Here is a 26,965-nt window from a genome sequence, read left to right on the forward strand (position 1 = left end):
TTTTTTAAATCCTGGCCAGAGGTCGCGTGAAAGATGGATGATGCTTAACGCTATTTGCGTTTATAGTGACAAAGAAACAATTAATTTACTAATAAAGAGTACAATATCTAAGAAGGAATGGTAATTTTGCCCTCTTGTTTATGTAATAAAATTGATTCGATAATTGTAGGATAAAGTTTGTAAGATAAAATTGCGCCTATTATGGCACCTCTAGCGGGAAATATTGAAATAAACGTAAGCATTCCGAAGTGATCCTACTATGCTTGTTTTATTACAGCGGCGCGCAGTCTATTTTCTCGCCCTCTGTGGCCATTTGTTGAACTTGAGAGTATGCTACCACTGGCGGCGCTGCCACCGCCAACGCGCACCGTTAATGCAGAGCAATCCTGCTGGAAACAAGGTTTTTGACATATGTTTTCGGCGTTTAAAATTAATATTGTAGTATCTCGGACATTGTTGAGTATTTCTAGCGCATGCTTCATTGCGACGTAAAATAAACTTTTATTTGTATTTATTTTTAGGGGCTTCAAGACGACCATTTACATTCCAGACAGCCCGATAATATTCAGCATTAATGTCACTTATGACCCGGGTAAGATCGTATGATATGATTTCATTTGTGCAATTTTTGCATCCACTGCGACGACTTACCATCGTACATGAGTATAGTGTTGGAGAAAACGGTTTAGTTTTAGTAAAATAAACGGCTTTTGCCAGCAAATATCTACTAAGAAGGCAAAGTTCAGACCTCATGTAAGTCAATTAAAACAATAAAAAATCATTTGATGTTTCTTGATGTCATTTGTGATATTTGAAGCTCCCGTGTTCATGCAGTATATTACATTCGATTTATAGGACAATTTTATTTTAGTAATGCAATTTGCATCGTGATATAGTGACGTACCTCTGTTTATGTACTTTATAAATATACTTAGGAGACTATTTATCACATAAAATTTTAAATTTCTACCTGTTCCGTGTAATTCTGACACACTGTGCAGTGAATTTTGCTCCGATCTGGTAGACGCACAGAAGTAATGCCGACGTAGATAATGAAACTGGTTTATGGTATTTCATATGGTAAATATCGGAGTGGAAGACTTTTGGTCATTGTAAGCAAGTCTCAAAACATTTCTTCGGTTCCCCACAGCAACTACCGGCGAAAAAGCTCATTCCCAGCGAAGGCCGTAAGGGAAACGGGCGGCGGGGGCACAAACCTTCAGAATGGAGACGCGAACAAAGTCGCTGTTTTCCACATAGGCTAACATAAACGCCAGTGTGTGCGCATGAGCGCAAGTTGCCCAGTTTGCTTGGCGGCGGCGAACAGCAGGGAATGTTTAATATCTTGCAACAATGCAACGAAGAGAGACTACCACGAGCGTCTTATCAGATTAGTGCCGCTAGGCCAGTCACTGCGGAAGCGTAGTTGACGCGAAGGGTAATAAATAGTCTGTCATAGGTTGGAGTGTGCAACATGGTGGAGAACACCGCCTGTCATGACGAGACACAATTTATGCAATGGCGACGCAAAAGAACGTTACACCCCTCCCCCCAATAGCTACGCATTCTAAAATTCTGATGGAAAGTACCGAAGTGTTCGATTGGCGCGTTCGTTGAGGCCGACAGTATGCGCGTTATGATGCCGACATTGCGGTCAGTAGTACAGAAACATACCCCGCCATCCTCTAAAAAACTTGGAGACCTGCGCAACACCACTGGACGCCAAAACGGACAGCCGCAACAGAGCATAATACCTTTGTGCCGATATGAGTATGTTAAAGGTAACCATGATGTTACAAATCAGGCACCTCCTCGTGACCTCACTAGTGAAATGCAATAGGTTAGCAGCCGAACCTGAAGCTTTCTGACTCTGTCCTATGTAGGAGCTACGTGCGCGCGTCCAGCGTTCCGGATGTCGTGAAGTTTGGAGCGTCTATTCCATGGAGAGCTGGGAAATATAACCAAATTTTTAACCCACGAGAATGAACAATACGACGGCAAAGAGCTTCCTTACGGACGGTTAGAGTGCATTGTGAGCCGTCAGTGCGATATAGAAGATCCACAAAACCACACAGGATAGGGTCGTATCTTTAGCGATATGTTGTCTGATTGAGCTTCTATGAAGTCGCGAAAAACGCAAGAGGGGGATCGAAGTCGCAAGTGTGCTGCGACATACATGATCATCTGTACTATAACCACACGTTACCGACTTAGTGGCACATGAGAAGGGTGCTCGTTGGTTCTTTCAGTGATTAGAGCAATCACAGGGAGTGTTGATCAGTCATGACGCCGAAAAGTAAGGGTTTACGAAGCTTCAAAATGCGCAAAGTGATGACACTCTCTGATCAACTAATCACAGTCGTGTCGGCATTCACCGTACATGACCTATGTTAAGGGACAGTCTTCCCGCATTCCCAAATGTACCGTCTGACTTCTGGCGAGGAACTGCAAGCGTCATTTGCCCCGTAAAAGCTATACTGATCCCCTGTGTTTCATGGTGGAACAAACGCAACACTTAATAACCTGAGTAAATTTTACCGTGTAAGCTGTTATGGGCTCATTCCAATAACCGTTTAGGGTAATGATGGTATTCACCACTACATCCACCGCGGGTGAAAAAAAAAGAACTTTTTCAGGCCCGAATCGAACCCTGGCCCGCTGTGTCGGAGTCAGTTACTCCGCCAAGTCAGCGCTTTCACGAATGCAGGGGGAAAATTACCTAACTACGTTTGCTAGCGCATGAAGGGGCATACAATGTGACATGCGCGCCGTGTTGCATCGATACGTGTACATTTGGCATTACAGATGCATATTATTACACAATATAGTAGCAGATGCACAGGCAGATGCACAGTGGTACGAGGCAGGTAAAGAAGGTTTGAGGAAGAAAAAGAAATTTAGGGAGACGTAATAAGAATGCCACAAATAAAGATACATTGTGCACGTGAATAAATCATGCTGGCCAAGTGAATATGTCAAAGCTACGGTTTAAAGGGAATGAGAACGAATTGTTAACATCATCATTAGCGTTGTAGCATGCCACTTGGGAAATCAAGCTGGCTAGGGGACTATGTCACGGCTGCGTTTCAAAGGGGATGTGAATAAATCATCATCACTATTAGCATCCTATCGTTCTACTTACATTGTGATGGGAGATGCGTGCCACGTACTGTCTGTACGCGCGCCCTTTGCATTGCAGTTCGATATTATTGCTCCAGGTGTCACGCCATGTTTGAGTTGAATTGGTAGCAGTATAAACTAGATAGAGAAGTCTTGAGGATGCAGCAGTAGATTATCGATATGGATAAATATTTATGTAATAAAAAATGTGTAATAAACATTTGAATAATCCAAGCAGACTAGGTGACAGTCTCTCACCGTCCCATATCAAAGAGAAGGCCATTAAATCATCATCATCATCATTAGCATCGCATCGCGCAATTCGAGAGGCGATTTGAGATAAGCATCACGTAGCGCCGATGCGTGCAAACCTTACATTTTGGTTCAGTTATATTACATCAGATGTCCCGATATGTAGCAGTTGCATATAGCAGTTGCATGCTGCATGTGGCTTAACCTGTTCAACTCAAGCAGGCTAGGCGACTATTTGTCACCATTCCGTTTTGAAGGGGATGTTATAAACCACTATCATCATCATCAACAGCAACGTAGCGTGCCACGGATCAAGGGATGTGACATGTGCGGCACGTTGTCTGAATACCTGTGTTTGCTCTTCGGTGCATGTTAGGGCGCCTCCTCGCAAGGTACGAACCACAGCTGCAGAAGCGAATGGCAGAGCTACGCGCGGCTTCAACCAGGCCCCGTCAGGATTAGCAGAGCACTGTGCAGAGAGCAGCACAAGCCGCAGCTTGCCGCAGACGTTGGGCGGAGACTTGCGATAGTTCACCTGTAAACAACACAAATAGACCTGGCTGCGGAGACCGTGCAGTGCGTGGTACCAAAAATGGAGCTTCCTTTGGAGGAGCTCCTCCAGCTTACGCCGTAACTGTGCTGCCTGTGCCGCGCAGGCTTGTGACTTTTTTTAGTGTGTGTATGCAATTCATGACACCACGCTTTGGTACCTTTTTAATGAAGGCCAGCCGCCTCGACCCGCTTACCAGTGCAGGCGTTATGTTCTAGGATAGCTGTGGAGATGACAGTACTAAGTCATTAAGAGTGGTACCTTGCCTCATATATTATATTCCTTTACAGAATGGCTGTTATTCTGCGTTACTTTATAGATAAGGACTGGCGTGCATTGTTTATCATCGGTGCCCTTTATATTCACCCAATCATCACTGCTACAAGGTTACTCCTCCGAACAAGACGTTCCTTGAGCTTATGGAATTCTCGAATGTTTTCGCTCATTTTATAGAGAAACAATCTTGGGCGCATTTCACTAAGCGAACCTGCAACAAGTTTCGTGGCAAAAAAAAAAAACATTTACGAAAACAACGTATTTACTAGACTAAAACCCTTCGTAAGATCGGCAAGATAGAGATGCCTGCCGCTGCTTAAATGAGCGCTGTAGTGAAAAAAAACGAGAAATATTGTGCATATATGATAGCACACGCGCGAACCTCAGCGTTTCTTCCAGCAGTAAGCGTAAGTTTTATTTGCAATACATAAACGTTCCTCTCAATTGCCGACATAACAAGGAATTTTTGTGATAGAGGGATAGCAGTCTTACGAACATAATTGTGTCTTTCTGTGCCACTCAACCTGACGCGGCAAGCCTTGGAAAGCGCTGTTGCGGCAGATAGCCGACGATGGCGCGTGCTTTCATCCTTGTGGAGCGGTATGAGCTGTCATCTTAAAGTGCATTAAACAGCTTTAGTGCATAATTTATTGGACGTGCGCCGCTGTTGAAGGCAGTAACATTACTGATGTACTGCGAACTTCTTCCTTACGTCTGATTGGCTGTGTTTCTCTATAGACGCAGCAGTGTGACTTCACATAATCGCCATGAAGCTCTATTGGGTAGTTGTAGATAGAAGTGTTCTGTCCGTCCCTGACAGCTGTAAAGTCTGTAACTGATGTAACCACAAAATTTCACACAACGCGAAGAAAGTCGCTACTAGGTTTGGTGTACCAGTTGTTTTCTCGGCGCCACATAAGTTCGCTGGACTGTGTCCACGCATAATGCACGTTGAAAAAAGACAGGATGCCAGAAAAACCACACTAGACCGTACGTGAAATGTGCAACGGGCGTTATATACGAGATACGGCTGAAACGTGGGTAATCCTACCTGGGAATAGCGGGGAGATGTGTCAATGACCGGGGCAGGCAGCATGAATTGTCCATAATTAACAAAAGTAATGCGCATTTACCTGCGCATTGCATTGTTTCCTTGGCAGGCAGATGCCTACCCCTACTGCGTGAGATAGCTGTTGGAGGCATATCACACAAAAGAGAGAGGCACGAGTTGTTTTTGTGATACCTATGTTGTTCTGTTTCGCAAGGAGATGCCGCTGTTAAAAACGTCACTATAATCGCTCTAGACAACAATGGTGCACGCACGCGCATTTGCGGATTTTCCATGCTCTGATGTTAGAATAAAATCAGTTGAAGTTTAGCGCTCGACTTGACGTTTATACTTGCCCTCCTCAATCTTTATTTTTCTATTGGCGCAACAATGTATTAGTTAGATCTTAATGAAGTCGCCCAGAAACAAATGTAACTCAACTACACCTCATAAATAGAGCGATTATTCTCCGAAGTGTGTGTTTCAGTTGACAATGTGAATACTTTAGCTTTAATAATTACCGGGGCTGCAGTGTCTGTTATCACTCTGTTTTTGAATATTGTTTTAGATAAAACGTTATGTTTTCTTGGGAGCGGAACGCTGCCTTCCGAGGAATTGGCGGGAAAACATTATGCACACTTCGTGGTTTGTTTTGTTTCGGTTGTGATGGGGGACAAGGTATTTCGGAGTGAATTTGAAGTGCTTGCACGCGCAACGCATGACATTATTTTAGGAAAGGATTTCTTACGTGAGTGGGGGGGCAACTTTGGATTATGGCGATGGCGCGATTTCTCTTCGCCGCGACGCGCAAACTTCATTGACAGATAACAGCAGCGAATCCGCGGACGTTCTCTCCTTGTCGGAGGATGTGTGTTTGCTCCCTTAAACTGCAATGTTAGTATCTGTCAGCACTCTCGCCCTCGTACGACTTCCTGCTGTGCTTTAAAAAATGCTATAGTCCCTCGCTTCCTCGTTGTCACCAGTGATGGTTGTACTCGTTTGTGGACATTGAACGTTTTAACCCAATTCATAACTATGCCTCTAGAACTTGAACGGCAAGCTTTTACGAACAAGCCTTTGTCAGCGTCGAGAGGGTCGAAATGTCAGCTGCTGGAAAGAAATTCAATACTAACTGCAACCATGATAATTCTGCTGACTGTAGGCGCATGCTATACAAGTCGGTTTCTTCTAGTGAGTAGTGTCCGATTCGTGGAGAGCCCGCTTTCTACACCACAATGTTTCATTTTCATCAAGACCAAAGAGCATCCCATACTCCATCGGCGTATCATATGCAACACCGCTTCCATACTGCGCAAGAGACATCAATTCGTGAGAAGCCTTATCGCGTTTAACTTTCAAGGGAAAAGTCATCGCCGAGCACGTCAAAGAAACGTTATCGGAGGAATTGATCCAGGAATCATGGAGCCCCTGGGCTGCTCATGCGATCCTAGTGAAGAAAAAAAGACGAGTCATGGAGATTATGTGAGGACTGTCGCCACCTAAACACCTTCGAAAAAATTATGTGTACCCCCTGCAACGAATAGATGATGCCGTCAACTGCCTTCACTCCACTTCGTGTTTGTCTTCTGTCGATTTACGGTCTGGGTACGGTAGAATTCCAATCCACCTCTCAGTCAAGGAGAAGAAAGCCTTTATAAGGTCTGGTGGTCTCTTTGAGCTCAACGTTATGCCCTTCGGCTTATGCAGTGTTCCAGGGACGTTATAGCTATTAACGGATACAGTAATCCATGGACTCAAATGCGAAATTTCCCTGTTCTATTTAGACGACACCATTATATCCGACCGGATATTTCACAAGCACAATCAGCGCCTGTCTGTCGTTCCTGACTGAATCGAGCAACCTGACCTTATCTTAAACTCCAAACAATATAATTTCAGTGAGCGACAAGCCCTCGTGCTAGGCTTACGTGCCGACAAAAAAGGCATACGAGACGACCCTGAAAAGATAGCATTGGTGAGCGACTTTCAAAAACCACAGACGATGAAAGACCTGCGAAGGTTTTTGGGCCTTGGATCATATTTCCGGTGGTTTATTAAGAATTTCGCACAAATGGCCTCTTACCTCACGTCTTTCCTTTACAAAGACTACCCATTTACGTAGACTGTTGACTGGGAGTTTGCGTTTCAACAGCTGAAAATTTTCTGGACCCTTCGACTCGTTCTGAGGCATTTTGATCCGGCGGCGTCAACTGAGCTGCATAGTGACGCCATAGTTGCGCCTGTTGGTGCTGTGCTTTTTGAGACCTGCGGTGGTCGCCAGCCTGTCAATGCCTATGCTATTCGCACACTAACAAAAGCTGAGAGAAACTACACTGTTACTGAACTCGAGTGTCTAACAGTGTTCATTCCCATTCGGAAGTTCCGTCCGTACCTGCACCGTCACGCATTCACGATCGTGACTGACAACCTTTGACATCACGACCCGCCTGGCCGGCTGCCCCGCGGGGCGTTCCGCCTACAGCTTTTCCGTCAACTACACGAGCGGACGATGTCAAACGAATGCTGACTGCCTGTGCCGTCTCCCATCGCCACACGCTAAGAATGACAATTATAGCTTCGATGACTATGCAGTTTATATCTCTTCCGAGTTTCCGGACCTGAGTGCGTTCGAGAGCTAGCAACGTTGTAAACTCTACCTTTACATACCTGCGGGCAGCAGCACGTCAGTGAGCAGGAACAACACCTTTTACTTTAAGTAAAGGATTGCTGTAAAAAAAATGACTCGGCTGATGGTCCTCCATTGCTTCTAGTTGTGCCTGAAGACCTGCGCCATTCTGTCCTTCGTTTCATGCATGTAGACATCACGACTGAGCACCTTGGCTTCGCACGGACACTACAGCGATATCCCCAGAGATTTTACAGGCCCAATCTCTGAAAAAGAACGAAATAGGCACCAGCTGTACTGTTGGCCAGCTCCACAAGCAAACGACGAAATCTCCGGTGGGCTATTTTTAACCAGGTAGCAACCATGGCCACCAGCATTGCCCTTTGAATAAGTCGGCATCGACTTACTCGGCCCACTTCCAAAGACGTCAGCTGGCTACCGCTGGATCATAGTATGCGTCGATTATCTTACTTGCAACACAGAAATGGCGGCACTTCCATCTGCCATTGCACAGCATGTCTCTTCCCTTTTGTTGCATCATGTCACAGTGCCCAAGAGTTGTCATCACAAGGTCCTGGACGGCAATTGACCGCCGACATTGTCGAATAACTTTTACGGTTTTGTGGTTCTGCATATCTTCATTCCACTCCTTACCACCTGCCAACTAACGGCCTCATGGAGCGAACGAATCGAAAACTTAACAAAAATCAATGTAGGTCACCGCAGGCCACAAAAATTAGCAGGCCGCCTTAAATTTGTAGCGTAAACGTACAATACTGCCAAGCATAATATTAGTGGACATGCACCATTCCTTTTGCTGTACGCACGGACTCCTGAGAGGTTTCTGGACACAATTCTCCCTTTATCGTGTCAAGAAGGTTGTTCAATTGCCCAAACTTTGTGTCGTGCCGAAGAAGCACGTCGACTGCAAATTTTAGGACTTTGTCCTCACAAGGCCACAGCAAGACTCACTACGATGCGCCGAACAGATATGGAGATATGATCGAATCGGACATATCTTCAAATAGGATTCCAGTTGCCATCGCGAATGCCGAGAGTGCAACCCCAGAACTTTGTGGGAGTTGAGCCAACTTGGAGATATGGGCGAACGGGCCATACCTACAAGTTGTATTCTAATTGACATTGCGAAGGTTTAGAGTCTAACCCATGGACTTTGGGAGAGTTGAATCCACGACTCAACATGGACATATGTGCTAACCGGCGTCACCAAGTTGGATTCCAGTTGACATCGTAAAACTCGAGAGTGGTACCCACTGGCTTTGCTGTTAATAAAGTGGAAGCGAATTAGGACACAGTAAATACAGATAGTTTATTAAGGCACCCGAACCCACGGCCTTTGGTGGTAGTCGAACATACATTAATAAACGGGAGAACCGGCCATAGCCAAGCTGCATTCTAATTCACATTGTGGTGGTCCAAAGCCGAACACACTACATGTGGTGTTAAGGTGAGGTTAAATATACAGGCCATAAAGATAGCGGTAATTTAGGCACTCGAACCCACGACCTTTAGTGGGAGTCTTCAAATTCTACCATGTGAAGGAAAATTGTGACAGAGCATTGACCGACGAGTTCCAAAGGTTGAACAAACATCGTCTATAGACCGACCACCATCAAGACAATTAATGAACTGGCAAGTCAAGCACCCATCGTAGTGGCATGCGTCAGCGTATCATCTCTGCCAGAACATTCAAAAGCCATTACGTATGACATCAACCCTAACGAAAGCACACATATTCTGCTTTACATAAACGACGATGTCACCAGCAGATTCCAATGAGTTGTCTGGGTATCGCTACGTGTCTTGCGTACAAGGACATGACAACACTGCCTCAGCCGTAGCCACCTACGTTAAAGACACAGTTCATGCAACACTCGTGGATCTGAATGGTTTGTTGGACATCGGCGAAATCTGTGCGGTGCGATTATGGGCTGGTGTCATTGTCGTCTGCGCTTGCTTGACACTTAATTTGTTAGAAAAAGCAGTAGGAAGCTTTCTTTCCCAAAATATGCTGCCTAAAATGCGCCACTAGCCAATGAATATGGCCGGTGATCTCAATAATGACGCCCAGAGAAATGCAGCATTTCTAAGCGCATGCTAACAGTTCTGTTCTCGGCCTTGCCACACCAAAACAAGTAGCGTCAACGATTTCAAGAACGTCCGTGGACTTCGCTTCCACAATGAAAATTCCATAAAAGGTATCAAGTATGTTGGATGCTACTTCACGGATTGCAAGGCCATTGTAATGTCCGTGGATCTACAGCTACCGCCGCGGTGACCAAGTGACGAAGCACGGCCAATAGATTTGCATCCATCTGATGGTAAAATATGAGGTCTACGCGTTAAGCACTATGTTAAAATACGACAAAATCATTCAGTGAACCTGCGTATCTGTTTAATGGTGTTCGTAGACGTGCCACCTTCTTTATAACTTCCCAGAACTCACGGAAAACAGGCGGAAATGCCTAGTTGACCAAAAAAGAGAACAAGATAAATCCTAGTTAAGAGTAAACAAGGAATTTGCAAGGCATTCGAGTGAGAATGTCAAAGTAATTCAATGAATGTCTCGTGGTGGTGGTGGTGGTGGTGGTGGTGGTGGTGGTGGTGGTAACAACTTTATTGACAATCCCGCAAATTCGTGGCCTGGGCATAGGCTGCCCCCGAGGTGGTCCGGAGATCCTGTCTCCTCGCCGCTTCACGGGCTTGCTGAATGGCGCATAGTTGATTTTCGAGGTTTGAGCTGCGCAACGCGGCCGTCCATCGCGCCGCAGCTACATCTGGGGAAACTGCATTTTTTCTGCATATAACCTCGCATTCTCAGAGAATGCGTCTGAGAGATGCGTGAGCCCTGCCCCATAGTTTGCAGTTATTGTCTGAGTAGATGTTCGGATATATTCTCCTGAGATGGACAGGGTTGGGGAAGGTCTTTGTTTGTAACTGCCTCCAGTCTACCTCTTGGGCCCTGTCGAGTTAGGGGTTAGGGGGCGGATAAACACGCCCGGAGTTTTGATAAAATTTAGTAATATCATAGTACCTGGTCATTCTGTCCCTCTTTGTCCATGCCCCCGTTGGATTTCCAACACAAAAAGCGGATCCTTCTACACGGGCGCGGATTGTGAGACCTCGCGCGACGCCATGAACCTCTTCGATGAGGTTGGGTACGGGGGTGTCGGGGGACGTTTGAGCCGGGAACCATATAATGTGTCGTTCCTCCGCCTCCTCGGAGGTGACATAGTTCACGTTGGCTTTGAGTATAGCCTCAGGCTTCGGCGAAATTCTGCCTTGTGCATAGTTTCTGACCCCCGTCTGCGAGTCACTGATTATACATCTGCGACTGCGGTTAACGATGGCTAGGGCTATCGCCACCTCTTCCGCTACCCCGGGTGTTTGAAACGTATACTACAAGAACTCACGAATTGTTTGTCGGTATTGAGGGCGGCCACTGCGAAAGTACTTCGATCCTCGTATTCTGCAGTGTCTACGAACGGCGCTCCTTTGTCCCTACCGAAGGCTTGGAGTAAAGGCTTGGCTTTACTCTCTCTTCAACCCTGATTGAATTCGGGGCTCATGTTCTTGGGTATATTAGCCACCTGGAGCCTTTCCCTGATTGCGCTTGGAAGGGATGTCTTGTCGCCGTGATGCTTGTGATAACTTATCCCGAGTTTGTCCAGGATGCTCCTGCACGTTCGTGTCTTCGCTAGTCTCTCGAGTTGCGAGATTTGGTGTACCTCAAATAATCTTCGAGCATGTGGCGGACGCCCCGCTGTAGCAGACGTTCCGTGCTTGTGCTGTCTGGAAGGCCCAGTGCCATCTTGTGTGTTCTTCTAATGAGGGTGTTCAGTTTGGCATACTCGGCCGCATACCAGTTATAGTAGGCGCCCTTATAGGTAATGTGGCTAATAACGAAGGAGTGTATGAGTCTGAGAACGTTGGCCTCCCTCATGCCCTGATGTCTGTTGGTGATTCTTCTGATGATCCTCATCGTGTACGTGATCTTAGTCTCCAAATGCCTGACCGTTTCACCGTTGTTGCCGTTCAATTCTATGATGAGTCCGAGCACCTTAATCTGCATGACCCTGGGTATTTCTTGTCCGTCTTTGGTGCGTATGCAAATTTCTTCGTATGCAGCATGCTGTATGTAAGCCTTAGGGGGTCTTCCCCTAAGAGTCGGGTGGTAGAGGAGGAGTTCCGAGTTTTCTGGCGAGCAGACGAGACCGGTCCCGACGAGGTACTCTTCCCCCACCTCGACCGCGGTCTGTAACCGCTGTACGATTTCTCCGTCGCTTCCCTCGGACACCCAGATCGTAATGTCGTCCGCAGATTTTGTGTGATGCACTCCCTCTATGGCATTGATGCGCTCGGGGAGGCCGATCATAATGAAATTAAAGAGCATCGGCGAGATGATCGAGCCTTGCGGGGTGCCGACGCTGCCTATGTTCCTATCTTCGGATGCGAGTTTGCCCAGCGTTAAAGAGACTTTCCTGTTTGTGAGGAAATCCTGAACATAGCTGTACGCTCGGTTTCCTAGATTGAGTGCGGCAATGCTGCCTAGTATGGCTGCGTGAGCTGCGTTGTCGAAGGCTTTCTTGAGGTCTAATCCTAGAATGGCCCTGTACCTCTTTTCTTGTTGTCGAGCATCTGGTGTTTGACTTGCAACATTGCATCCTGCGTGGAGAGATGAGCTCGAAACCCGAGCATGGAGTCCGGATACGCTTCCACGTCGTCCAAGTGTGCGTTGATCCGGGTGAGGAAGGCGTGCTCCATCAACTTGCCGACGCACGACGTAAGGGATATTGGCCGAAGGCTGGCCAGATCTGGGGGTTTCCCTGGTTTGGGGATGAACACCATTTTTGTTCTTTTCCACTGGTCGGGGATGCATCCTCGGGTCCAGCAATCGTTAATGTACTTGGTCAGTTCGGAGATGGTCTTGTTATCCAAGTTACGAAGGGTCTTATTAGTTACGCCGTCCGGTCCCGGGGCCGACTTGCTATTCAGCTTTTGCAAAGTGGCCCGGATTTCCGCCTCGGCAAAGACTCTGTACAGAGAGAAATTGGGTTTTCCCGTGTATTCCCCGTGTTGAATAGTCGGGCTATGCGGGGCATATCTGTCGCAGAATTCGGAAAGGATTTCTTCTTCGTCCTTGACGTGTGTGTGTATTAGCTTGCGCATGGTTTCCCTATGTATTGCCTTGGCCTTGGTCGCCTCTAGCAGGTGCCGGAGCAGGCGCCATGTGTCACGGGTGCCCATCCGTCCGTCCATCTCGTTGCAGATCTCATCCCATTGTTGTTTACTAAAAGATCTGCAGTGTTCTTCTATTTGTTTGTTGAGTAACGCTCTGCGTTTCCTCAACTTCCTGTTGTGTCTTTGGTGCCACCTGGCTTGAAGTGATCATTTCGCCTCCCACATGTGTACCAGGCGGCTGTCGATCTTCTCGACGGAAAGTTCTAGCCTCACGGTCTTTGTTACTATATTGACGTCAGCCATCACTTTTATGGACCATTGTTGAATGCCTGTGATGGGCGCGTGAGTCATTCCGGCTCGATCCTTGCGGAACTGGTCCCAGTCCGTCCATTTGAAGGTTTTGTTGGGGTCGATCTTTAAATTCTCCAATAATGTTGTTTCGGGAATTCTGTGGTCACTACCAGGGTCTCGTTAGTGCTCTGAGTTACGCATTCATCCTCTTTTGTATATACTCAAAAGTATTAAGAACGACGTATATGGGTTGGTTCCACTCTTCAGAGCACGAGGACAGAACAAAAATGAAACTAATGGCTACAAAATATTCATCCACCGAGATGCTTTCTACACATTGTTTTTTTAATCTATTGTAGAAGCACTTAAGCCATTCGATGTACATATATATATATATATATATATATATATATATATATAATATTAGATTGTGGGGTTTCACGTGCCAAAACCACTTTCTGATTATGAGGAACGCCGTAGTGGAAGACTCCGAAAATTTCGACCGCCTGAGGTCTTTAACGTGCACCTAAATCTAAGTACACTGGTGTTTTCGCGTTTCGCTCCCATCAAAATGCGGCCGTCGTGGGCAGAATTCGATTCCGTGACCTCCTGCTCAGCAGCCCAACACCATATCCATTGAGCAACCACGGCGGGTCATTCAATATTTGCCACTGAAAGATAAAAGGTACTGTATTCTGATCGGTGATGAAAGAAATATCGCTTTATGTGTGTGCAGAAACTTTGGCGAGAGAAATCAACGCATCTTCTTGGTACCATATAATCTATTATGATGAGGACACCATGATACTGGCCATTAATGTCCCAAGCGTTAGCGGTGAGTGAATTTTATATACTAATTTACCTATCATAAAAAGGATATTTTCCCCTTGATAGCAGGCACTTCTTGCGGCAGTACCATGGTGGGGGTACCCCTAGAATTCTGGCAGCTTTAGATTTTTCCTTATTTTTAATCATACGAAAGTTTTTTTGTCAGTAAGCCTGACGTTCTTCATGATAAATTGTATACCGCCTTATATTAGTTAGTGTTTGATATTGGTATTTCCAATCTCTACATTCCTTATTTATTTATTTACATATAGTGCTGCCCTAATATAGGGTTAAAACAGGAGTGAGAAACGTTACACATTATCAGTAAAAGACAACATATAAAATAGAAAAAAAAATATTATACCAAGAGGTATTGAAAAGATAACTCATACAAGAAAAAGAATAGTGCGGATGAAGGAATTTATGTTAGCAAGGTGTTCGCCAGCGGCAACTGAGAACTCTTTGAGTGGTAAGGAACGAGTGTTACCTCGTAGAAAATTCCAAGCATCATATTTATACCTATTTTCAAAGCGTCTTCTAAATCGCAATCTATGCTCTCCTACAGCCGCTCAGTTTCATGATGCAGAAGTACATTTTGTTTTTTACGTCGGGGTATTTTCAATGTTACTGAACTTAAAAACAAAAAAAGAAACATGTGGGCCAGACAACATTTCGAACAATCTTGCACGACTTTATGCTGAATCAGTTGTAAAGTTCTTGTGCGTGATCTTTCAAGCATTATTACCAACTGGGAAATTGCCAGATGACTGGAAGACTGCCCGAATCGTTCATGTACCAAAGAAAGGGTATCTTTTGCTCTTAACTATCGCCAAATTACCTAGTTTCATCATGCTGTAAATAAGTGAGTACGTCATTGTTAATCACATACATGGATCCTTAAATCGGCACTCTACAATATCCATATTTCAACATTGTTTTCGTAAAAGATATTCAGCAGTAACACATTTAATAATATTCCTTCATTCGTTCGCACTTATCCTTACGCTCTTACGCTTCATTTAAGCCGAGGTATTCGTTATTACGTTCACTTGTTTGGATGTCCATTAGCGAATACAACAGATCCTTTACCACGCGTCTGCAAGCGTGACTCTGTACTTGAGTGGGAAAATTTACTGACTCATTAAACCAGAGAAGTGGCTTTGCGAGGAGCGCTCTCCGATAGACAGCAGATTTTGATCTGCTGTTCGAATATGGGTGGGCCAAAAAGAGCTGCAAATTTGGATCAGGCAGTGCTCCAGATATGCCACTACAATTCAGAAATAGGCTGTCGCAAAAAAAAATACAAGTAAAAATATCACCCATCTTTCTTTGTCACACAGTCGCTTTCAGTGATAGCGCTACAGACGGGACGCTGACACATTTGTCGTTGTTGTTGATGTAGCGACGCATTCAAAAATACATGGGGTGGTTGGTGTACCATGCGAAAAGGTCCAAATTTCTCAATGTTCCTGATATCCGCGTGCTCTGCCGAGGCCAAGTGAATCAGCTAACAGTATTAGGACCTAGATCTCATCCCTCTGCACACCTTTAATTTCACTGCATTATCTAGATTCACATTCTCGTTAACATCGCTTACTTAACGCGTTACCCCAATTACGGCCGGAAAAGAGGACCCACGTGATTATACCACCGGTGCATGTTTTCATTTGTTTCTTCTTACACCCAGTGTGTTACCTTTGCCTATTTTAGCCTATTTGAAAGGAAGGAATAGGTTGGCGTGACAATGGATCACGTCTTCATTGTTCACAACCGAGGGTGGATAGACAAAGTCTAAAAGAGAAGACACACCCATGGAGCACCCCAAAAAGGCTCGGCAGGCTACTAACGGGGAATGTGTAGATAGTTGGTGGGACAGTTACGGTATTAAGACATTGCGATAATACGTTGACAACAATAAAGAGTTTTAGAATACGGTCTGTCGCCTTACGTACGCTAAATGCAAGCACCTTTATGGGACATCACGAGGTGCTTCCCTTAAAGACCTTCAATTGTACATACGGGAACGCAAATATAAGGAAGACGTTGAAAGACGTTGGCCTCGTGCCAAATGTACCTATGTAAAGGCAATCCAATAGCTACCAACCTGTTCTTGTTATGCGGACGCGTCTCGTTAGGCCTACGAATGCCGCAATCGCCGAACGATCTTTGTTATTGGACGTGCTCTGCTCTCTTAAGTAACGTTTCACGTGAGTTTACAGACAGTGAAAGCTTACGTCAAAAGTTACTGGCGATCAACGCTAGTGAGATCATAGCCATCACTAGAATTCTCTCGGAAGCGGGAGCCAAGGGTGCCGCCGTCTTCGGCAAAGCTATTTCTTAGCCTCCGTAAACATTAAGAACGATAAACTCCCCAAATAACACACTTTATCGTAGCACACGTATATCACCGAAACCCAATAAGATTCGGAGCAGGTGCTGTGAGCAGCAGAAAGCTATTTCTTTACGAAGGTAATGCGTTGACGTTTGGTCGCAAAGTATATTCTAAAATTATCTAATAAACGGTGCTGCCACGTAACATTGCCGAGTATTCTGTGTTTACATGGAAGAAGCAGCACGCCAAATTATGCTTATATGTACCTTTTACTTTGCCTTTATTCGTTTGCTGCTTTCGCGAGTTCACGCTATTTTTGTCTTTGGCTGCCATCGAGCAAACTCAGGCAAGCGAGTCAGTCGCAGAATCCTGCATAGCACCTTCCGTATTTGTGCTTTCGCAGAACTCGTTTAGCAGCAAATTCTGGCGATGATACGATGACATTTAATTTGTTACAATCTACAAACACGTTTTACCTAATACGAGAGTTCTGCTCGAACCTACACCTAAGCCTTCCCTGTCACAAACAACAAACCGGACATACTGCGATCTTTCAGCTGACTCTATCTACGAAATTTTTATTCAAGCAGTGTTCCAAGCCCATTGCGGATTGTTATTTCTCGATGGCACCACTTTTCATTAGGACACCACTTGGTCGAGTGACATCACTACTTTTCCGAGCGACATCATGGTGTTGGAACGACATTTGTTCACCGGGTTTGTAGGTTCTACTTCGAACTTTGGGGGAATCTCGTACTATTGCAAAAGGTAGCTAAAGCACGCTGCATTTTTTCGCTGCCTTAACTGTCGGCCTCGGGCTAAGGCTACGGGGGTTCTCTGGCAAGGCGAAAGGCAAAGCGAGCGGCGAGCTCGGCCGCCGGGCAAAGACGAACCATGTGTCCAGGCTCAAGAATATTCACCACTGTCACCTTTTCCAACAGTGGCGCAATGTACCAGTGGGGCCGTGGTTCCCGCTCCCGGCTACGAATTAGTAGCAGATGCGGCTGGCGTAGATCATCGAATCTTCACCATGACCAGATTTTTTTTGTTTAAATGAAGATGGCGTAATTTGTAGGCCCTGTTCTGCTACGGCTTTCTCAAGATGGTGGGGAGACACAATGAGCTATGCAATGCTCTCCCACTCAAAGTACCGCTTTGTTTACGATTCTGGGCCGCGTAAAAAATACCAAGGCAACCGCCGGCCCTTCCCTCGTGAGGTGAACTCGTGCGTTGAGTATGAAACCTAAATGCCCATCTTCGACTCGATGTCCAACGATAAATGTGATGCCGGCATGACTTCCTGTAAATCAGCGTGCCAGTCAACGCACTTAACATTTTCCTTCGTGCTATGCACAGAACGCAGCACCTGAATAAGCGAGGTCTTCTGCTGTCAATAGTGACTCCCACGTGCTAATCTTTCAAGGCCTCTAACATTCACAGTACCAAATTACATTGTCCAATCGCAGGCACGTATTTCTAATCAATGCTTCTGCAAGTTTTGAACTGTCTGGGTGCGGCACAAATAGGAGCACCCGAATGAGGACTGAGCCGTTTGCGTACGTGACAAACGAGACCTTTAAGACGCACAAGAATCGACAAATAGGTAATAATAGACATTTAACGAAATAGTTCAAGCCAAAACAATCTTACATCAAATACCGACACATCTAGCGCAAAGTACCCTTATGGAATATATATAGTGGGAACATGTGCTGCTGTCGACGCTACACTTCACTGTTTATTGACGGCACACGAGGTGGAAAAGTAAGCGACGACGATGTCACGTTGGCATTGACGGTACTTATTGAGGTGTCGGCGTAAGGTGGTTCGCAATTGTATCAAACCAGCTGAGGAGACGCAGGTTAATCACCGAAGTTGTAATGTGGAAGAGACACGTAAAGTGGCGTCCTGTCAAGGAAGCTAGGACCTGCATCACGACCCCTTGTATTCTGCGGACAACCTTAGGAGTAGGCAAACTGGCCTGGTTGTGTCTTGGTTGATGGGGTCCTCAAACCGACGCTTCGCCTTTTAACCTCCGAGCGCCGTAGTTACGCATGGAGTGGCCTCCGCTGGGATTTCGCGTTTTCTAACGACTGACCCTTTAGAACTGCTTAGACTCCTGCTGTTCATTCTTTTGTATTTTCAGTGGACAATGTGCCAAGTGCTCTTGTGCTACTTCAACGTCTTGTACGTTTTGCATACTAGGGCTTTCACGCCTATGGGCAATGTTTCTTGATATTTTGTTTGTGAATAACCACGCACCTTGGTTTCTTGCACTTATCACAAGCAGCATATGAAATACGTAAGCGGGAACCTGCACTACAAAACAAAATCCACGTCGTCGTAAATTTCTTATCGTTAAGGGAGTATCTTTATTCCATGGTGATCATGCCTCCTTTAGTGTCATGCCGTCATCATCATTCTGGCGTCTCAATTCTGTCGTTGTTACTGCGTTGTTATTTCATCGTAATAACTCTGCTGCCGTTCTGCTGTCATCATCATCCATTCTATTGCGATCATTTTAGCGTCATTATTTTATTGTCATCATGTTATCATCATCACATCATCGTAATTGTGTAGTTAGTATGAATCGGTCGTCTTGACGCCATCGTTATTATAGAGTTGGAGTTCTGTATTTCAGTCACATCATAATCGTGATGATATCGCATACGCATCTTACGCCACGGTCCCTTGTCCTCACCTTTTAGACGTGGTCTTTTTTTTTTTTGTACAGTGAAGCATTCCCTTGAAAAGTCTCTTTCGTCACGTTGTTTAATGCATTGACATTCTTTCGATATTTAACAAACTTTCTTGGGGCTATCTATCTATCTATCTATCTATCTATCTATCTATCTATCTATCTATCTATCTATATATATATATATATATATATATATATATATATATATATATATATATATATATATATCTTTGTATCAAAGCGTTTTCCCACCTACATGAACCACTGGACAGTCGGTTGTTGAACGGTTAGCCCATTGTGCTGCTGTATTGAGGTAACAGTGCTCGAAACCGAAACCTTCAACAAGGCTTGAACAAGAAATGCACGCGAGGGTGCCACTAGAGACAGCAGCGGCAACGCTGAAACATGCGCGAGAATATAAAATTAGGTGCAGCTGTGCGGTGCACGCTGCCGTGAAGTTCCAATTGCGGCTGCCAGCTTGCGAATCGGGTCGAGGTTACGGACCTGAATCACTGGTCGGGGTGACCATTGAGAGACTGCGGTCTTGAGGGCACTTAGGACGAGCCAACGTGTTGCTGTTATTTTCGGAGATTATAATTTTCGGAACTGTATGCATGATTTCACTACGCTGTCAATTTTCCATAGGCGGCGATGAAGCCTCGAAGGGGCCGTGGTATCCACTCGTAACGTGATGTCATGAGGAGCTACAACTGCCGACCTTGCGGCAGTTGTAGCAAGGCTCCACCCGGCTCTAGAACGGGCACTCTGATGTCGGTGCCTTGATAGAATAACCCTTTCGGGATGTCCTTATTTGTGACGGTGACCACCAGGTGCCTTGTTTGGCCCAAGCGTCTGCCGCTCACAGTAGGCATGTTGGGTTGCTGGCTTGAACGTGTGCCAGTAATTCTTCGTCCAACAAATCGTCCAATGCGTGAAGCATGATGCCTCGCACGGTGTCGTCCGCAGGAGGACCGTACACGCGGCGCTCGACGTTGCGGGTGCCCACGTTGATGGATTTGATGCGGAGGCAGGCTTGGGCACGCTGAGTGTCAACGAGAATCAGCGTGAAAGTGGTGTTCGTGGGATGCATCCGTAGGTAATCCTGGTTCGCTGGTGATTGATCAGGGAATGAATGAATGAAACCACGTTTATTCTACATTAAAAAGCGCTGGCCTTTGTTCTCTTTTGTCAAGTGAACATATTTGTCATGTGAACATTTATTAAATTTTTTTATTGTATAGGAGATCCAGTTAAGATTCCTTGCTTTCTTTTTCCTTTTTTTGGTCAAGTGAACAAGTTTGTAGGTATTATACATTCTTAATTAGATTGATTTGAATGTACAGTGTATGTATATTGCCGTATGTGAATTGTTATAATCTTTCTGTAAAAAAAAAATTGTACTTCGCAACTTACCATGTTGAAACTGTGCCTGCGTGAATTCAGGGTGTCTAGGGCCTAGTCAGGTGACCACGTGTGTCACCTTTAGCGCTCTACACCCGGACAACTGTATGTTGTCTAAATTTCAATAAAGTCAAAGTCAAAGACGCTGCGGAGAAATGGAGGGGTATTATTGCAAAAGAGAAAAGGGAAAGGCTGCCTCCGTTTAAATAATGAACGTCCTGGAGGCAGCTAAGTGGCAACGAGACTGCCTTTAGCAGGGCTTCGTGTAGCTGCCAGGCTGGAACTTTTGATTTGTCGATGGGTAACTGCGGGCGTCTTACTATGTGAGTGGTGTCCGCCGGCATTCTAGGTAGCGGTGCACGCCTGCATAGTGGTGGCGGGCGCGGCTGGCGGTTCGATGTGCTCCGCCCGTGGCCGTAGGAGCTCACTCCTGTCGCACTCGGGTTGGGAACTTCCTTGCCTTGAGTCATGAACTCGCGGCTGCGTCGTTTTTGAGCGATGTAGCCCGGGGAGTTCGAGGAGTCATCCGACCATTCTTTCTCGGAGATGATTTGTCCTTCGACCACGTAGTGCATGTCGGTGGGCGGCCGGCGGACGTTGACGAAGCGATGTGCAGATACGGGCTGTTCTTCAAAGTGCCTGTGTCACGTTGACATGGGTCATTGTAGATGCGGCACTGGGTAGGTACCACTGCTCGAAGAAAGTCATTTACGCCAACTTGTAGCACTGTGTTTGTACCACTCCGTCTTTTCTGGACTTCAATGAACGTCTTTGATACTCGCTTGCGTCACTTGGTATTTGCCGGTAGGTCTGCGCCGCTCTTTATTCAACGTATTTGGTGCATGTTTAGGTAAGAAGTATGTGCCAATGTACAATGACCGAAAGACTCCTTAAATTTCTCCGATGCTGCGCAGGAGGTTAAATACATCAGAAGGGTTCCTCAAGGACAGCAGCCCGATGCAATAGAAAGCTGTACCACAGATGCTCTGGGTATGTGCAGCTATCAATGAGCGCCTTTCACGCCAAGGTTTTATAGAGCTTTGCCATGATTGCACTGGGTTTGCGCCGCCCTTCGATGAACATCTGCATATCTTAAATCACTCAGTATGTGCCGCTACGTATACGTGATGTTAAGGAACAATTGTCACCGTTCGCAGCCACCGGCACGCCACGCTGCTCGTCGTGGATGCCATGCATGGACTTCTTGGCAATGCACTAGATTCCGCAGTGTCCAATAAGAAGTGCCAGAGTGAAGCTCGGTTGCTGGATGACTCGTTTCTCGTTTGCGCGCACTGGCGAGACACGCATTTCGGAGACCACGCGCATCGAGGCGGCGGCGCTAGATGGCGCCGAGTGTTCTTTGGGTAGCGAACAAGAAGGTCCCGCTGCATTACATGGTTCATTTATTTCTTGTTTCAATGGTGGCAATACGTTTTGTCGCTAAATTGACTAAGTGCTAATACATTGCCGTCGACAGTAAGCGCGACATGAGTTCTGCAGAATTTTTCCATTCTGACCAACTACGCCACTTGGTTTTCTGCACTTCACTCATCACAAGCAAAATGCGATGTACGTGAGCGCAGGTCTTTGCTCCAACAGAAACATGCCGTGGTTGTCATTCGCTCCACTCTCGCGTTTTGCATGCTAAAACCACGATTCAATTTCAAGCCACACCGTAGTGAGAAAATCCTGATTGATATTGACCACCAGTGGCCTTTAACGTACGCCCAATGCACGGGACACAGGGGCTTTTGCATTTCGCCCCCATGAAAATGCACCTGCCACGGCCGGGTTTCGATCCCTCGACCTTGTGCTTAGCAGTGCAACACCATGGACGCTAAGCCCCGTCGTTCTCTCCTTCGTCACTTCATCCGCTTCATTGTGTTATGATTGTGTCTGATTAATTCTCATGCCGTGATCCTCGTTCTACCGTGTCAAAGTTGTCATTACATTGTTGTTATAACGCCGCCGTCTTTACGCCATTATCACGCGTTCCAGCGACAATATCGGCATCATTATTCCATGGTCATGATGTCATCATCGCGCCATCGTATTTCTGTAGTCATCATCACTTGGTCGTCTTGATGGCATCGTTGTCATACAGCCGCCGTTACGCAATGTGGTCATAGCCTCTTTGGCATGTTGCCGTGATCATTTCATCGTCATTTTATTTTCGCCATTTGAGCTTCGCCATCACAACATATTTATGAGATTGTGCTCCTAATATCGCCATGCAGCTATGTTATCGTCACTCTGGCATAGCCATGCGAGCGCCTTCGATCCATGATCGTCATTCTATCGTCGTGTTGTCCTTATCGATATTGCGTCGTCATAGAGCCATCGTTATGCCACCATATCATTTCGTTATCCCTGTTGAAGCTAGAAAAAAATGCTGAGCATTTACGCAGCAAAACGACGATTAGATTATGAGCCACACCCTAGTGAGGGACTCCGGAGTAATTTAGTCCGCCTGGCCGGGGTTCTTTAACGTATAGCCAATACATGGCAGAGTGGCGTTCTTGCGTTTGACCCCCGTCAAAACGCGCTCTTCGCAGCAAGGATTCGATCCCAGCCTATTACGCCATCGATCACACCCTCAGGTTTGGTAGCGCAAAGCCATAGGCACTACGCCACTACGGCGGATAACTATTATAATTTTATATTCTCTTGCAATTGTGCTGTCGTCATTATAATATCGTCGTCTTTACTTTGTCATCATTCCATCGTTCTCACTTCGTCGCCATGCGTGAGACCAACGTTTTTGAGCACGACCGGCTAATCAGGAGGGAATTATTTTCCGGTAAAATTGCATATATCTTACCTTGAGGTCTATATAACCATTTGGCCACTGACACGATTTTAGACTTTTCAACCTGACGGGTTCGGTTTGCGGTGACGTTTGAAGCATTGTAGGATGAGATAACGGTGACTGATTGAGAATCCATCATAGCTACAGGACTCATTGTGGTGGCACAAACTCATAACAACAAGCTTCAAACGTCACGTAATGCCAAAGCCTCCGCTTATATAATTCTGCCCCTGGGTGGCTCAGACAGTACAGGTACCGACCGCGGTGACAGTTGGCGGACTGCAGCGTGGGTGCCCACCATGTGTACAACTGCGAACACTATCTGGCCGCAACCTGAGGTAGTTGGTTAACAGGAAAATTATTTTATCCAGTGTGATCCGTCTTTTTAATATTTTAAGCAATCAAGAAACATTTGCGTAAGCCTATAGTCGCAGCTCGTTGGATCCGCAGTTCTTTAGGTGAGCCTACTTTTGCCCACCTACTTCAATGGCTGGTTCGTTTGGGTTGACACCTCTGCGGATTTATTTGTAAATATATGTTCGAAGGGTGCAACATTGCAAGATTTGCAAATACTAGACGTAATACAAGCTGGCACCAGGCATTGTGCAAACACGGATGACCGGCGGTGGCAGGTGTACGCCAGCACGTAGGTGGGCTCTAACACTAACAAGACTTTATCGTGATTTCGTCTTTGCCGTACTGTTGTGCCCATACGATCCTTCTTATTGCAGCGTCGTCATGCTGACACAGTCGTTACATCGTCATTTTTTGGTCTCACATTCTGCATGTGCCTGATTTAGTGTTTGGGATTTTAGATAGCTGTGAGGGTGTTGAAGTTCGTAGACGAAAAATTGCATTACTTCAAGCTTTTAATTTTCTTGTGGATCAACAAAACTTTCATGAGCGAACAAGTTTCACCGCATGAGTAGTATACATCACCGTTAGTTACTTTGGTCGTAATAACCAATTAAACGTAATATTTATTTACATAAATTACGAAATGAGCACTGCATTTGCATAATTTCAGCTTCCTACTCTATTTTCACTGTCTTATATTGGTCTGAAACCGCATGCGTCCATGTATTCTAGTATATTCGTCGATGCACTATGCTGCCTTCGCAGACGGAAGGCTTAGGTAACGAATATCCCATTCTCTCATAAACATGCTGTTACGATAAAAACTGTTACTTACAGCTGCATGTGGCAGACGCAAAGAGCGTGCAGGTCTTGATATGGCCACAACTATCACCGCCCATTATGGGCCTATGGGAAGCGAACATCGAACATTATCCAGCAGCTCACCTGAGCTTCCCACGTTATACATGCCGCATTTAAAATTAATCATCGTAACCGTTCTCTTGACTGCTCACATCCTAGCTTCTTGCTACATATTGCTACATTAAAAACCACCGTATGCCACAGTCTTATGGGACCCACCATGTGACAGTATAGTTACATTGATTAACCTTGTGCTTTGTATGTCCATTCCTTATATATTATCAACTTAAAGCAGAAATACGAGCGTGAATGCTATTTGTACTTCTCGCGATTCCATGTCTTGCACATCGCTTCGAAATATTCTTGTATGAAGCTGTTTCTTAATGGAATAATCACTTTCTTTCTAAAGCCTGCTTCCCCTTAGAGTACATTACAAATCTAATCGAATTGAATACCTTCAAGAATTACGTAATGGGTAATGCTAAAAATGTTATTTTCAGCCTTATTTAGCTGACCCATCAGACCAGCTAAGCCGAATTTTCACCGATGTCCTCTATCATCGATAATTATAAATTTCATGTCGTTCTACGTGACGTTTCGTATTTACAGCTATTTAGAATAAGTTACCTATACTTACTGCTTTCCCTTACTTATTTCACATAAATTCCCACTCCATTCTGCATGGCCATAATCACCTAATTTGTATGCATAAAGAAGTAAACAAATTTGAAAATAAATATGTAAATTAGTGACTAGATATATAAAAATATTGCTTCAGAAATCTGAAAGGCTCGAAGAACCGTTTTCCTTCAGCATTATCTCAAATGTTATACACTGCTTATACATATCTCCAGCGTAGGACATCTGAATATTGTCTTTACTATTATGACGCAATGTATGTGGATGCAAGAAATATATAGCACAATCACTGAGACGTATTTACTAGAAAGTGTTGCTTTTACTAAGAAACCATGTATTAAGCATAGGGCAAAAGCTTATGTGCAAAATCTTGAATCAGTAATAATTTCAATTACTAGAAATTCTATACAGATATACTTCAGCAGGATCCCGAAAAACCACCACAGGACCAGTAAACCCACGCACAAAAAAGGCTCGCAGAATTCGCACGAGGGGCACGATATACATGAGCTCCCTATGAATAAAAATCAGCTTCAAAAGAAATTCGTTTGAGCTATTATTTCTTCGCAGCAATGCATCGACAATATCACATGTAAGCAAGGTTCATATCTATATGGCTATGACTTCTCACAGCGCAATTGCTTTATCAACCATGTGAAAGCATGGGAAATAGCCCAAATTTAGAAATACTGGATACGTTTCTTCAAGAACGACCTACAACTAATGAATGTCACAAGTCTTCCTCATAATGTATAAAATGCAGCCAAACACTGTCTATTAATCGCGTTGACGTGTCCATATTGCCCAATATAATATATGGCCGTATGTCCAATCGTTCTCGCAATAAACCTTTCTTCCCACTTGGGCAAGAAAGTACCCTTCCCGTAACTACCAGTATTAGAGCTTTGAATGAATGATTTAATACTGGAGTAAAATAGGCAATACTGAACTAACTTCGTACGATTATGTGCTTACCATCATTTTTATTGATTGTACTTACAGAACGAGCATTATGTTCACTATGGACAAACTACAAGTATTATAGAACAAGTCAAAGCGCCCTACCTCAAATACCAAAACATTATTTCGACTCGAACTGCGCACCCACAAAATACGTTCCATATCCTGGCGACTGCAAGTATTGATATGAAGAATAACAATAAAACTGCAGTTTAGAATATTCTGGGCTGTGGCGTAACGTTTTAGCGCATACACTACTCTGCAAGAAATATACGCCTCTTTATGCAGCTATGTTACGCATCAACAAACACGGCCATTTAGTACTTTACTAGTTTCCACGCCCCAGCAAAGAACTTTGTTGCGTGCACTTTTTTACAGCAGTGATTGTTAGGGTTGATGCTGTTTTGCCTGTCCGTGCTTCAACAATAAAACGGTGAGCGTAGGCCAATCCCGGATACAGTGTAATGCCGTGCTGACCCCAGCAGAAGTGAAGCAGGCTTCAAGCACTCGGCCAAAAATAAAAATGATAGTGAACCCTATTAAATCAAATAAATAATAAGGAGCTCCATTTATGTTATCTGTGTGCGCGTCAACTATAATAAAAGGTGAGCGTTAGCTGATCCCGGAGATAGTGCTACACCCGGTGGACCCGCAGTGGAGGTGAAGCAGGCTTCAAGCATCCTGCCCCTAATATTAGTGAAAATTTTAATTA

The 26,965-nt window shown here is 45.1% G+C and overlaps 1 long non-coding RNA gene across 1 annotated transcript; it reads left to right on the top strand.

The window, feature by feature from the left end:
• The first annotated feature begins 516 nt into the window (after positions 1-516).
• Positions 517-26,395, top strand: LOC140212920 (uncharacterized). Its single transcript, XR_011889897.1, has 3 exons — positions 517-592; positions 14,102-14,200; positions 26,296-26,395. It is a non-coding gene; the product is annotated as an uncharacterized lncRNA (long non-coding RNA).
• The last annotated feature ends 570 nt before the right edge of the window (positions 26,396-26,965 follow it).

This window comes from Dermacentor andersoni, chromosome 8 (assembly GCF_023375885.2).
Source record: "Dermacentor andersoni chromosome 8, qqDerAnde1_hic_scaffold, whole genome shotgun sequence".
Classification (NCBI taxonomy): domain Eukaryota; kingdom Metazoa; phylum Arthropoda; class Arachnida; order Ixodida; family Ixodidae; genus Dermacentor; species Dermacentor andersoni.